Raw genomic sequence first — 13,477 nt, 5'->3', positions numbered from 1 at the left:
GATCTCAACTGCATGCTCCTTTCTTTCCCCTCCAAATGAAAGTCTCTTGTTTAAGAAGTTTTTAATGTCAGAACTTGAGGGGCTTACTTTTTGAGTAAGTGTGTTTGTATTTCCTTGTATTCAACTGGTTACTAAAGTTATCATGGATCAGAAACTTTGAATGCCGTGGGTTTTGATCTTCAGAATGCTTTCATCGGCATTATTTCGTGTAAGCCTTACCTCCTCACCTCCGGGAGAGAAGTTGGGTGGATTTTTATTTTTATCATCCTTTTTTTCACAGATGGGAACATCGAGGCACAGATGGGCTAGGGCTCACGTAGAGTCAGGGCAGAGCTGGGATTAGAACCTGGACTCTCCCCCAAATGCTATTCCCCAGGGACCCTAGCCAGGGAACGAGGCTATATATGCTCCAGCGTCAGGGTGTAGAGTCCCGTGTTTGTCTTCTCATCAGCCCATAGCTGTGGCGCTGTGGGTGTAATGCGCTTGGCACAGGGAAGCCAGGGATTCCAGGAGCAGGAACCTCAGACTCCTGCCAAAGATTATCCTATGGGAGGGGTCACTTCTGGGGAGGGGCTGTCTAACCCATAGGGAGAAAGGGCCCCTGCAGGCTCTGCGCGCCGGCCCCCATGCAACCCTGCTCGCGGATCACTGCCTCCTGGACTGAGTGAATTGCTCTGTGACCGACAGCCTCTTTGGTGATGCGCCCTTCCTTCCACCTTCTCTCCCTTTTGTCAGCCCGGGCACCCTCTGGGCCTCCAGGCTCTGCAGGCCGCCTGCGCCGCCGATTCCGCAGTTGGCCACCGGGTGGCGCCCGCGGCGTGCGGGCCGGGCCCTGGCTCTGGCTGGGGCGGCGCGTCCAGCCTGCGGCCCCCCGGACCCCCAGCCCACAGCGGGGCTGCTGGGGCGCCGTCCGCGAGCCTGGGGGCCAGGCGGACTAGACGAGGCTCAGGGCCACTTACAGAGAGACAGAGGTGGGTGGGTGGGGACGCTGGAGGTGGGACGGGTGGGGGGAAGGGGAGGACGCTCAGAGCTCGGGCAAGGCAGGGGTCCTCTCCCCCAGGAGGGAAGCCCCCTCGGGGTGGAACGGGCTGAACGCGCACCTTGGAAGAGCAGAGGGGAAAACGCTCTCTGCCCGCAGACGGAGCGATCTGGGGAGTGGGGGGCGGGGGGGTCTTCCTTACGGATTTAACACACAGCGCTGACTGCGGCCAGGTGCTTCACAAACGTTAACTCATTTAGTTCTCAGGACAAGCCCCAGACCCCGTTTTATGGCGGAGGACGCTGAGGCACAGGTTACCTAGTGAGCAGCAGAACCTGGGCTCTACCCCGGCAGCCCAGCTCTCCTGCGGCCTCCCCTCCCTCCCCACAGGGCGGGTGGACGATGCTGGGGGAGGCAGGTGTACACCCTCAGCGTTGATGGCCTCCTGCCTCCTTCACTAGCTCATTCATTCACTGAACACGTGTTGGTCTGGGGCTCCCTGCCGCCCGGGTGTGCTGCTTGCACCTGGTCTCCCTGGGTTAGTGAGGCCAGCCACAGTCCTGTGGAGCTGGTGGGGGAGACAGAGATTCAGCAGCGAATCACACTAACCAGGAACGCGCTGTCCCAGCCTCCTCTTCCTCCTGGGCCGCTCTGTCCCTCCCGTCCCGGGCCCACTGGCTTATCTGGCCCACATGTGTCTGCTGAGATGCTAGCTCAGCAGGGTGAGCAGGTGAGTCACTCAGAAGGGTGGTCGGTGACTCGACGGAGTTGCACAGCCCTTGGGGACTCCCAAGGTGGGCCATATCCATTGTCTTTTTGGTATTGTCGGGGACAAGCTTCTTGAGTCTCCTGGGGAGGCAGGCTTTTTAGAAGGAGTGGGGGTTCAATTCAGAGAATGTTCTGGGGGAGACTGGAGGCAGTCTTTGGTTTCAAACTGGGATCTGAATCCAGGCTATCCCCTGCTTGGTAGTGCTTGCTGATTTCTGTGACCCATCTGTTGGTAGATTTCAAGCTACCAGTGAGCTGAGCCAGAGCAAAGAGTCAGGGGAGAAGCACAGAAGTGACTCGCACGAGGCTGTGTGGCACACTCCGGCACGCTGCCAGCAGTGTCTCTTCCTAGTGTGACCTGAGGCAAGTGCTTTCACCATTGTAACCTCACTTTCTTCACCTGTAAAACGGGCCAACACCACCTCTCCCAGGCTGTTGGCGTGAGGATTAGGTGACAGTCTTCCCCCCACCTTCCCCACTTATGCCCAGCTTATTCAATTCTTAGAATGGCCTTAGGCATTTTAATCATTTGGTTTTATGTCAGTTTTTCCAATGAACTGTGAAGTCCTTGAAGTCAGGGACCATGTCACATTTATCTTTGTATCCCCAGTGTCTAGTACAGAGCTTGGCACATAATAGGCACTCAATAAATTTCAGACCCAAAGCTATGGTCCTGTGCACGTTGAACTTGTGGTCCACCTCTCCGCCCGGGCTTTCTCTGTGAGCCTGAGAGGAAGGGTGGGCCTGCAGACCCTTGTATGGATTCTTCCCAAGTGGCCTATGTGGCTGGGTGAGATTTCAGCATTTCAAAGTCCCTGCTGGGAGCCACGTGCCATCTGAGGGCTGGCTGTTGGAGGATCATGCTGAGCATGTGCCCTGGGCACCTGAAGCCCCCTGCACTGGCCTGTAGACTATATCTATAGAGGATGGGGAGGGGTGGGGGCTGTGTCACAGACATGAGCAGCTCCCTGGCTGCTTCTAGCTTCCCAAAGTTTCTGGAACATGGTTCAGGGAACTCCAATGTAATGACATCATCACCCAAACCTAAAACTTATGCCTATACATGGGAAAAGGAGCCACCCTGGCCCTCTCCCCATGAAGTATCGAATCCATCATCAGTCCTGCCAGCCTTAGCTCAGATGTGGCTTGAAAACCTCCCTGTGAGCTCCCACTGCTGAGATGGGCCCTCCTCACGTCTTCTGTGTTCTCTGACACCTCAGCTGCTGCCAGAGGTCCCCGTTTGGTACCACTCCCTACCCCGATGAGTTGCACGCCCTTGCATCCCTGCTTCCCCTCCTGTTATTTAGCCATTCCTCTGTCTTAGGGCTGTGTCTCTGAATAAGGGGCTACATGGCCTGGGGAGCAGAGCAAAGAGCCACAGGGAGGCTGTCTGCCCTCTGCAGGAGGCTGCGGTAGCCATGCTCTTTCTCACTTTCCACGCTGTTTGCTTCTCACCGCCCGCGCTAGCTCCTCCCCACAATATTTTCTCAGTGGAGGATGCAAATGCTGTTCTCCGGGGTGGGCCTGGGGCATCTTGCCTCTCCAAGCCCTATAGTTTTCTTCCCCCAAGCAGCCCATTCCCCTTCTCCCTCCTCCGCCAGGATGCTGGCCAGGTGTCTTAGACACCTCTTGCCCTTTGGCCACTGTGTTCCATCAATCTACAAGTCCTGCTGAGCCCACCCTCACTGTTGATTGCCTGTGTGCTCTCCTCTCCGTATCCATTACCGCTGTTTCTCTGGTCAGTTCTCACCCAGATGACTGCTGTGAGTTTTTGTTTTTGTTTTTGAGACGGAGTCTCGCTGTGTTGCACAGGCTGGAGTGCGGTAGCGCAATCTCAGTTCACTGCGACCTCTGCCTCCTGGGTTCCATATTGCTGTGAGTTCTTAATGGGCGCCTCCTGACTTAGTCCTTCACCACCCTCTACATTTAAGGATGTTCTCCAACGTAGGTCATTTGTTTATTGTTTCCTTCCATTGACAGAGGTGCCAGGTACTGTCCCAGGCATGGGGGAGATGGCTGTGAGGAAGACAGACAAGATCTCAAGTGTCCTTGGGGCGCCTCTGTCCCACCGCCTTCTGGGGCTTCCGGAACCGTGGGGCTAAGGCACACATCCCTCAGCTGGCATTCGGAGCATGTCAATTTCAGCCCGAGACTCTTTGCAGCCCCTGTTTTCCATCACCTGCCTATAAGCCCAGCTCTGGCCTTGCTGACTACTCTGCCTTCTCTAAACACACGACGCAATATCTTAGGTGTGGAGTGCCCTTCTTTGCCTTCTCCATCCACTCCCTGGCTTCCAGCTCCAATACATCCTGCACAGTGCCTCGTACATGGCTGGTGCTCCCTAACAAGCATTGACTCAAATGGGACTGATGGACTGGGAAAGCCAAAGGAGGCCCTCTGTTTGCAAAACTGAGCTAAAATCCCTGGATCTAACCACCTGCGGTCCTGGGGTTGCCTGTTCATTGCCTTTGTCCAAGCTTTAATCAAAATAGGATTCTGTTTGCCTGCCTAGAAATTATCTTGGTGAAATTGTCTTGGCAAGTTACTGTTACTGTTGTTAGAGGCGGACTCTGCTATATCCGTAAAACTTCTTGAAGAACTTAAAGTCCTTGTGATGTGGTTTGGCTCTGTGTCCCCACCCAAATCTCATCTTGTAGCTCCCATAATCCCCGTGTGCTGTGGGAGGGACCAGGTGGGAGATCATTTTGGCGCTTTAAGATTTGACTGCCCCGCTGGATTTCGGACTTGCATGGGGCCTGTAGCCCCTTTGTTTTGGCCAGTTTCTCCCATCTGGAATGGCTGTATTTACCCAGTGCCTGTACCTCCACTGTATCTAGGGAGTGACTAACTTGCTTTTGATTGTACAGGCTCATAGGTAGAAGCAACTTGCCTTGTCTCAGATGAGACTGTGGACTTTTGAGTTAATGCCGAAATGAGTTGAGACTTTGGAGGACCGTTGGGAAGGCATGATTGGTTTTGAAATGTGAAGATATGTGATTTGGGAGGGTCCAGGGGCAGAACAGTATGGCTAGGCTCTGTGTCCCCACCCAAATCTTATCTTGTAGCCCCCATAATTTCCATGTGTTGTGGGAGGGACCCAGTGGGAGATAATTAAATCATGGGGGTGGGTCTCTGCTGTGCTGTTCTCATGATAGTGAATGGTTCTCACAGGATCTGATGGTTTTAAAAAGGGGAGTTTCTCTGCATAAGCCCTCTTTTTGCCTGCTGCTATCCACATGTGACCTGCTCCTTGCCTTCCCCTGTAATTGGGAGGCTTACCCAGCCGTGTGGAACTGCAGTCCAATAAACCTCTTCCTTTTGTAAATTTCCCAGGCTCAGGTATGTCTTTATCAGCAGCGTGAAAACGGACTAACACACCTTGTTATGAAAGTATGATTGTCGCTGGGCATGATGGCTCATGCCTATAATCTCAGCACTTTGGGAGGCCAAGGCAGGAGGATTGCTTGAGCCCAGGAGTTTGAGAGCCTGCACAACATAATGAGACCCCATCTGTACCAAAAATTAGCTGGGCATGGTGGTATGCCTGTGGTTCCAGCTACTTGGGAAGCTGAGGAGGAAGGATCAGTTGAGCCCAGGAGTTCAAGGCTGTAGTGAGCTATGATTGTACCACTGCACTCCAGCCTGGGTGACAGAGACCCTGTCTCTTAAAAAAAGAACATAACCAAAAAATAAAAAGTCAGGGACGAAGGGGAAAGAACACTGGTAACACCCCTCTGGCTGGGAAACTTTATCAGCCAATCGCACACACTGAAGGCTAAATTCCAGCTCCATACTTTAGGTTACTCTCTCTAGGCCTTATTTTGATCTACTTCTGAGAACTAACGGAGACAACTCATGTAAACAAGCTTAGAACAGTGCCTGTATGGTGAGCGCTTGGTAAACGTTGGCGAGGCACAAATCCAGACTCCTCAGAGCAGCCTGGAGGAGGGGGCATCACAGGTCACAGTGCCCTATCTGCCATTCTGAAGTCCCCAAATCTCCAGATTCTGAAATTTTCTATTTGCAGGAACTTTTTTGGTCGCAAATTCTGACCTGAGATGATGCTGGCCTGTTTATAGTCTTATTGGTGTGAATATTCATGCAGTTCTCTGCAGAACTATTAGGCTGCTTAATCATGAGACGCTAGCCCAGACCCCTATCGAGGATTGCAGAGCGTAAAGTACACGCACTCCAGTTCTCTGTAAGATTGGAAAATTCCAAGTTCTGAAATGCATCTGAAATACATCCAAGGGTTTCTGATATGGGATTTCAGACCTGATATGGGATTTTAGGAAGTTTGTCAGATAAAATAAAGTCTCTGAGTTTTTTGTTTGTTCTTTAAAAATTATTATGATGATGATTATGTTTCCAACAATAATCTCTAGGAATTCCTTGAGTTTTAAGACGGATTTATCATGGTCTTTGAAGAAGGTGGCTTGAGTAATATAATTATAAGATTCATTCATCCAACAAATATTTATGGCAGTTTAGAAATAGTGCAGATCAGGTCGGGAACAGTGGCTCACACCTGTAATCCCAGCACTTTGGGAGGCCAAGGCGGGTGAATCATGAGGTCAGGAGTTCAAGACCAGCCTGACCAACATGGTGAAACCCTGTGTCTACTAAAAATCCAAAAATTAGCCAGGCATGGTGGTGCGTGCCTGTAATTCCAGCTACTCAGGTGACTGAGGCAGGAGAATTCCTTGAACCCAGGAGGTGGAGGTTGCAACCGCACTGCAGCCTGGGTGACAGAATGAGACCCTGTCTCAGAAAGAGAGAGAGAGAGAGAGAGAGAGAGAGAATGAATATGAATGAATAAGCAATTATCTTCCTCTCTGGGCCTCAGTGTCCTCATACAAAATGTGAATAATGATAGCCAATACTCACTGAGCACTTGCTAGCCCCTAGGCAAAGTTCTAAATCCGTCACATATTATTTTATGTAGCTCATTTAATTTTCACAATGACCTTGCAGGTTATAATGTTCCCACTTTGTAGACGAGGTAACTGTGGCACCAAGGTCATCCAGCAAGTGTGGATCTGAGCTTTGAACCTAGGCAGCTTGGCTTCAGAATACAAGTTCTAATAATTAATAGTAGTTCCATCTCTTCCCTTTTCCTTTTCCTGGTAACTGCTGAAAAGCCAATTACCATTCACTCTCATTTATTCTTTTCTTTTTTTTTTTGGCAGAGTCTTGCTCTGTTGACCAGGCTGGAGTGCAGTGGCATGATCTCAGCTCACTGCAACCTCCACCTCCCAGGTTCAAGTGATTCTCCTGCCTCAGCCTCCCAAGTAGCTGGGATTACAGGCACGTGCCACCACCCCTGGCTAATATTTGTATTTTTAGTAGAGAGTGGGTTTTACCATGTTGGCCAGGATGGTCTCGATGTCTTGACCTCATGATCCTCCCACCTTGGCCTCCCAAAGTGCTGGGATTACAGGCTTGAGCCACTGCTCCCGGCCTCTCATTTATTCTTTTAAATAGCTCCACCCCTTTAGCTAACTGAGGACTGTGAGAGTCAGTTGCCTTTTCTTCTGCTCTTCATCTGCCCATCCATTTACCTGTCCCTCCATCCTTGGGCAAGATCAATACAATGTAAACAGTGACAGGGATGCCACTTACCCGCTGTTAGCTGCTCTCCTCTCTGAACATCAAGTCACTCAGCCGTATAAGATAGCATGCCTAATACTTGCTTTACAGATTGCCTGTGAGTATTAAATGAGCTGTTTTATGTATGATGTCTAGCCTTGAGTTCATATTGCTCTATGCCGTTAAAATAGACATCATCATGTTTTTCAAAATTGTGATTTCACTAGTGTTCCCACATTCACGTTTATCCCAAATCAGTCATGTTTTCATTTTTGAAAGCTTCATCTCGCTGTACCCTGGGACAAGCGAATCTGCCACGTGCTGAGCTGACGAAGGAGCTGATGCCCACCTTGGCCACCACCGCCTCCCCATGTTCAAGGGAGCCATCTGCCTGTCGGACGGCAGGGACTCGGCCCCATGGACTGGCTTAGTCCCCGTCCCTTCCTGAACTTGCTGTGGACAATGCTGGGCTGCTGCTTCCTGGAAGAAGCAGGTAGGAGGTTTCAGATGTGGCTGTCCCTTCCCTTTACAGGAACGCAGCAGCAGGGAGAGCTTCGGGAGAAACCAGGTTGGACTGGCCCTGGGGCCAGCTGCTGTGTGTATCAGCTTCTAGGGAGTGTTCCAACAGCGAGGCCAAGGGCAGTATTTAGAAACTTCTAGTTCCCTGTGCTTCTGATCCTGGACATGGGGCAGTTGGGGGAGGCAGACAGCCTTTAGCCAGAGAGAGCTTGGCACTCAGGCTCCTGCCATCTGGGTTGTGAGTGCTGTGTGTGTATGTGTGTGTCCCTGTGTGTATGTCTGTTCATAGGCAGACTCTCCAGCCAGATGTCAGAAGATCTCAAATCAGGTGCAGGGGAGTTTCTGATAAACTGTCTCCCCAACCACACCCCCAATCACGCCTTCTTCCACCTGTTAATGTAGAACTAGATAATAGTTCAAAAGAAGTTGAATTTTCATACATTTATTGCCTTATATCTATGACACCTGGTAATACATTTTAAGTATACAGTCCCTATTACATAATTATCATCAACAGCAAAAAGAAGAAACAGGCAACACTTAAGACAGATAAACAAAGTCTCAAGCTCTCTGCTGCCGTCCCTTCCCCAGTGCCCCAGGATGGATGCTGACGCTTCTGGATCTCTCTCTGCAGTGTGGGAGCAGGAGGGCACACGGTGAGCTGCAGTGTTGCTCAGGAGTCTAGGCTGCCAGCAGCCCCCAGCCGAGGCTAAAAGCTGAGTTTGTCCTCAGGGAAGGGTTCTCTTCCCAAGAACTCAGAGGCAGGAGTGCCCCCAGATCCCACGCGGAGACTGTGTTGGAGCATCTACCTGGACTATTAATGCAGCTGGGGAGGAGTGAGCCATTGCTGCTGGGGTTTAGGGAGCAGAGAGTTTGCCCTGTGGGTGAAAAATCAGGTGGCTGCTCTTATGAACAGTAAGGCTTGTGACACTGTTTGACCTTGAAGGTGTGACTGTAGAAGGAACTCGGAATGGCTGAACACACATTGTCTGGTTACCTGGCACCCTGCTGAGCCCTGAAGAGCCCAAGGTTCACTCCTTCAGCCATCATTTGGTGAGCACTTACCTGCAACAGGCGCTGCTCTGGGAGCCGGAGTCACAGTAGCAGGCGGGACAGAATCAGTAACGCTGCTGTCGTCGAGCTGGCCTTCTAGTGGTGCTGGACAATGGGCAAGTGAAATACACAGCACACTAGCTGGGGAGAAGCATCTGGAGAAAAACCAGGGGTAGGAAAGGAGCGCTGGGGGAAAAGTTGTATAGCTTTACATGGGGTCGCCAGTAACAGCCTCACTGAGGTGTCATTTACATGACACCTGAAGGTGGGGAGGGAGTGAGCCTTGTGGATATCTAGAGAAAGAGCAGAACAAGGAGAAGTGATGGCAGGTGCAAAGGCCCTGTGGTAGGGGAGGCCAGGTGGGAAAAGGGAGACAGGTAGGAGGTGGTACAGGAAGAGGGGCGGGCCATGCAGCACTGCGTGGGCTGCCTCGAAGCCTTTGCTGGACAGCTGCTAGCAGAGAAGTGACTTCAGGTTTTACAGGGTGGTTTTGCAGGATGCCAAAGAGAGACTGAAATGCTGTTTGGCCTCCAGCTCTGGGGGCGTGGTGAGATGGTTCCTCGAGGGAAGGCCCAGGTGTACCAGAGGATACTTCACCTTGGGTCTGAGCGTGGAGAAACATGGACGGAATCATCAGGTAGCAGGGGAGGGAGGTTGGGGGAGGCTTTGAAATAAACTTGAGAACACTCTTGACAAAAGAGAGAGACAACTGGCTATGAAAACTGCGGTGTGCACAGTACAATTCCATTTATGTAAAATACACATGCATGTGTGTAAGAAGTACTTGTGGTATGTGGAAACTGGTCATTAAAGGCAGGCAGTGGTTATTTCTGGGTGGCAAGTTTCAGATGATCTTTTTTTCCGAATATATTTCTGCATTGTTTATTTAGTTTTAAATTCTTATAAGAAGCAGGTATCATTTATATAGCCAGAAAAAAAATTCAGTAGAGCCACTTTCTTTTTTTTTTTCCCCCGAGACAGAGTCTCGCTCTGTCTCCCAGGCTGGAGTACAGTGGCATGATCTCAGCTCACTTCAGCCTCTGCCTCCTGGGTTCAAGCGATTGTCCTGTCTCAGTCTCCTGAGTAGCTGGGTTACAGGCATGCGCCACCACACCCAGCTAATTTTTGTATTTTTCATAGAGACGGGGTTTCACCATGTTGGTCAGGCTGGTCTCGAACTCCTGACCTCAGGTGATCCACCCACCTTGGCCCCCCAAAGTGTTGGGATTACAGGAGTGAGCCACCGTGCCTGGCCAGTAGAGCCACTTTCGTGGTGGAAGAATGAAAGAGATTCAGTGTGATTACTGGAGAATTTCTGTTTTGTTCTGCTGATATATTTAATATTCTCAGGCCCTTAAGTAACCAACTCAAAAACAGGATGAAATAGTTGGATGGGGATGGGGGCGCTGTCTTCTCCAGTGGGTCAAAGAGCTAAATTCACACTGGAGGCTGCGATGGTTTCGCTTCCACGTGGTTCATTCCTGTTTGCTCCATCCAGAGCATTTCCCCTCCGTGCTGCAAGTTCACTAGCAGCCTGTCTGCCTCACTCCAAGCTCATCACTGTCACGAGGTGGACACTGTGAGGAGGTGAACAGCAGATTTAGGGCTGAACCTTACTTGGCACCTGATGGGAATGAAGAAGTGAGAAAGGAAGGAGCGGTGCCACCACCTAGAAATCCTGGGCCGCAGAGCAACGAGTCGCCCCTTGCACCAACCCCTTTCAAGGAAAAAGTAGAAAGGGGCTTTGCAGAGCAGGGCGTGGTGGAGGAGGAGGCTGGGGGGCCTGTTTCGCGGTGGAGGAGGAGGCTGGGGGGCCCGTTTCGCGGTGGAGGAGGAGGCTGGCAGGGTCTGTCTCAACAGTCCCACCTCCCTTTTCTGCAGAATCACATCATATGAATAATTCACACTCCCCCTCCCCCTGCCCCCCGTGGGCTGAAGAACTGACCTTCAGCAAGCAGAGATTTCATGAAAATTTAAAGACCTGAGTTGAAGCAGGCTCTGCATGTTGTTTTCATGGTGGCTTAAGTATCTTTGAAAACCCAAAGCCTCAAGGTCTCCCATGGAGGCCACTGTGACATGTGCAGGGACTTCCTGGACTCCTGAGCCCTTGGGGCTGCATTACCCAGGAACTCTGCCCTAGATAGGGGGTCAGTGCCTGAGGATGAGAACACCCTTGGATGCCTCTGCCTGATACCTGTGGGTGGGTTGCAGGTGTCTCCCAAAGTGGTGGATCCATGCTGCCGAGTTACCAAGGCAACCCTGCTCCTCCCAGGACACAGGAGGAAGGTCGTGCTGACAGCAGGAACTCAGAGCTGTCTTTCCGTAGGGATCCAGGCTAAAAATACCCCACAATCGGCACCTGCACGGTTTTGGAGGCCTCTGCCTTCCGTCTCAGTGTGTCAGAAACTGTGGCCTGGCTGTGTTCTGTTCCCCCCGAGCAGGGCTTGGCACTGCTTGGGGGTGAGGAGGGCAGGCATGTTGGAGAACTGTCAATGACCTTACGGGCTGCCGTGAGGAGGGAGGCCCAAGTTAGGGCGGTGTGAAGAGGAGGGCAGCTACTTCCCTGGAGGCCAGCTACCTTCCTGGCAGACACAGGCCTGCCTTGTTTTCCTTCGCTGGAAGTCATTAGCTTGGTAACTCCTAGGCAGCCTGCTTAAACCCGTAAAACCACTGACAGCTCATGGGGGCATTGAGACACAGCAGATAGAAGCTTCTCATGCCTGCTTGCCCTCCTTGGTGGCCACAGAGTGCTGAGGAGTCCCTCCTGGGTCACTTTAGAGCCTGGGCCTGGGCCAGTCTGAGCTTTGCCAGCCTGTGGCTCCTGCTCCTTTTGTTCCATGCTGCAGGGACATGCACTGAAGCCAAGAAGGTAAGCTTCTGCTGTTTCCAGGTTTCCAGTCTGTGCTTCGGAAGGCAGCCTTCATTCTGAGTTTACATGTGGCAAGAGCTTAGGTCCACATGGTGGTGACTGACCCCAAGTGCTGTGGGCTTGAAGGTGTTCTGGGATTCTGATAGCTAGGAAACTCCCACTGACAAGGACCTCTGAGGCCACTGAGTACAACGTCAGAGCACTGTAGGAGGGTCATGTGGAGACTCAGACTGTGACTAAAGGGCCACATGCCTGGTGACAGGCCGCCTCCCTGCCAGGCTCAAGCAGGGGACTGCCTGGCTGTCAGACGACCCACCAGGCTCACACAGAGGTGACCCTAACCTTTAGGTTGGGGCTCCTTGCACCTTTAAAGTCACCATAGGTTCCTGTTGCAGTGCAGTTTCTGACTCTGCAGGCCTGGTAGGACCCGAGTTTCTGCATTCCCGAGGTGCTCCCAGGCGATGCAACATGCTCATTTCATTTCTGCGCAGTAATACCTGTGAGAAGGGACGCTTGAGAGCGGTTGTTCTCAAAAGGGAGCAAATACAGATCCTCGGGAAGCGTTTGAAAGTTCCAGATTCCTGGGCCCGGTCTGAGACTTCCTGAATCAGAGTCATTCCATGATGTGTCCAAACAGTTAACAGGTGATTCGATGCATGACTTCGGTTTGCAACCACTGTCCCCAAGCCTTTAGTGGATGGCTAGACACCAGGAGAAATGTCTCCCCAAACCAGTCAAAACATTTCCCTATTTTTAGCAAGATTTGCCTTTTGCAACCCCGGCCTGCCATCATTGCTTCAACAAATATTTATTAATTCTCTTCTGTGTTTCCATAAGGGTCTATTCTTTCTGTTCTAGCTGGACAGACAGACGGCAGATGACTGCTTCATGCCTCCAAGGCTGTAAAACGGAACCAGAGAAATCTCCAGTGGCTTAGGGTTCACTAGGTTGGCTTCCTTACATGGTTACAGAACCACTAATGTGTTCTTAATGAGCTGCCATTTACTTATGCAAATAGCAGGGCACAGATGCCAGGGGGATGAGGGCTTAGCAGAGAGGCGTGCTTCTGCATATGGCTCATGTTTTAACATGGGAGCTGCTGTCCCTGGAGCCTGCCCTGTTATTCATCTTTAACAGCCGCCGTGTGGGCTGTGTGTCTGCATGTGCATGTTTGGGGGTCTCGCCAAGCTACACTGGTGTGAGGACGTCTCCACCAGCCAGAGGTCCTGGTGGGAGTTGCAGGCCAACGCCTGCTTTGCTGGTTCTGCCCAGCTCTGTCCTGTGTCTGGCTTCACTGAGCTCTGAGGACTGGGGAAGATGGGGCAGGAGCTGTTGAACTGCACAGTGCAATGTGCTCGCTAGATCCAAACAGTGCTGTACGTTTCATTTCCAGTCTCCATGAAAATATTTTAGCAGAGGTTCTGTTGCATCTTACCAAAATGTTAAAACCGCTGTCTTTATTTCTCTCCGGTTTTCCCAAGAAGCTTCCCCCATCACAACAAGAGAAGTTGGTGCTTGGACTCGGATGGTGTAAGGTCCCTGAGCATGTGGTCACAGCATTGGCGTCAGCATGTTCGCTATTCCAGAGGAGTGAGTACCTTGCAGGGCTGCTGGCCTTCGGTGCCACACTAGGCACTGTTGATGCAGAACTGAATAGATCCCTCTCCTCGTGGTCAGGATCTTTTAGAACCTGTACAGGA

The 13,477-nt window shown here is 51.6% G+C and overlaps 1 long non-coding RNA gene across 1 annotated transcript; it reads left to right on the top strand.

Moving 5' to 3' along the window:
- The first annotated feature begins 835 nt into the window (after positions 1-835).
- Positions 836-2,619, top strand: LOC116559975. Its single transcript, XR_004272714.1, has 3 exons — positions 836-971; positions 1,247-1,773; positions 1,984-2,619. It is a non-coding gene; the product is annotated as an uncharacterized LOC116559975 (long non-coding RNA).
- Positions 2,620-13,477: the final 10,858 nt, after the last annotated feature.

This window comes from Sapajus apella, unplaced genomic scaffold (assembly GCF_009761245.1).
Source record: "Sapajus apella isolate SASKATOON/1434 unplaced genomic scaffold, GSC_monkey_1.0 scaffold25, whole genome shotgun sequence".
In the NCBI taxonomy this organism is placed as follows: domain Eukaryota; kingdom Metazoa; phylum Chordata; class Mammalia; order Primates; family Cebidae; genus Sapajus; species Sapajus apella.
This window is presented reverse-complemented; position numbering and strand designations above follow the sequence as displayed.